Source organism: Phaethon lepturus, unplaced genomic scaffold (assembly GCF_000687285.1).
Source record: "Phaethon lepturus isolate BGI_N335 unplaced genomic scaffold, ASM68728v1 scaffold32446, whole genome shotgun sequence".
In the NCBI taxonomy this organism is placed as follows: domain Eukaryota; kingdom Metazoa; phylum Chordata; class Aves; order Phaethontiformes; family Phaethontidae; genus Phaethon; species Phaethon lepturus.
In genome coordinates this window covers 8,757-10,004 of record NW_010546123.1, presented here as the reverse complement: position 1 = coordinate 10,004, position 1,248 = coordinate 8,757, and positions in this window count along the sequence as shown.

Sequence of the window (1,248 nt, the reverse complement as noted above, 5' to 3'; positions counted from 1 at the left end):
AGCAGGAACTCACAAACCCATGCAGAACTGAGATAAGCTAAAAAAAGCAATAGCATCCAGGAAGGAAAGACAGACCAGCCAGCCAAATGCAACTCTAATTCCAGCCCGTGACAGACCCCTGGGGCAGCTCCAAAGCCACTTAGCACAAGCATGGAGCTGGGCCAGGAGGCAACGCTGGCACCAGAAGAGCAGCTCTAGCAAGTCCAGACTGCAGTTTGGTGATTTGCTGAAGGGGACAGACTCGGACAGGCTTGTTACCCCCAGTACTGCGAATGCACCGCTCCCCGCCTCCGAAACCCTCCAAGTCAGATAGCTCCAGGGACACTGTGATCCCCGCGCTCCCTGTACAGCGAAGCGCCTGCGTGCGTAGGAAAACAGAGTAAAGCACATCTGTTAGCGACACAAAAACACGCTGGCAATGCTCGGTGCGGCTTGGCAGGGGAACCTCTATCAACTGTCTGCGGTCCAAGGTCTGAAGGGCAAGCTGCCTTCAGAGACGCCTGCAACTTCAAGGAACGGTGTCCTGGATAAAATCGGTGCCTCCGCAGCACACAGCCTGCACCGGGCCCCCGACACGTGCCAAGCGAGCGCTGTACCGGCTTGGTGCCGCACAGGAGGTGAATTTCCCAGGAGAGCTAGGGGAAAAAAAGCACACAGAGCATCTCGAGAGGCTAAAGGCTCATCCCGGTGCCTCTCGGACCCCTCCAGACCTCACCGGAGGGGCGGCTCCGCCGGCGCAGGCAGAGTACATGGGACACCAGCATGGGATTGCCAGGTGCTGGGAATATTTACGACAGCAGGGACTTGAAAATGCCTTTTTTTTTTTTTCCCCCAGGGATACAGTGCATAGAGCTGCCAGGAAGGTTACTGAACTGATTAGACTTGTGCAGGACCGTGGGACTGCTGACATCTCTCTGGCCCGGGGGTCCCCAGGCAGCACTGGTCAGTGCTGTAGGCGGAAGGTAAAGGAGGGGGACCAGAGAGCGTCTAGCAAAGACAGCTGGAAAGCTCCTCGCAGGCTGTGCCGCACTGCTGCGGCATCTCCAGAGAAGCAGCTCTCTCCCATATAGCTATGCTCTTAGAAAGTAGAAACTGGAAGCTGCTTCTGTTCCAGTTGCTGGAGAGCAGCTCCCCACCTCCTGGTCCCGGTGAACGTGTCTGCTGGATGCTGTCCCTGCCGCAGACGCAGCGGGAAGGCCAGGGAGGGCATCTGTTCCCAAGACATTTATGATGGTGCCGGGTTTTTTT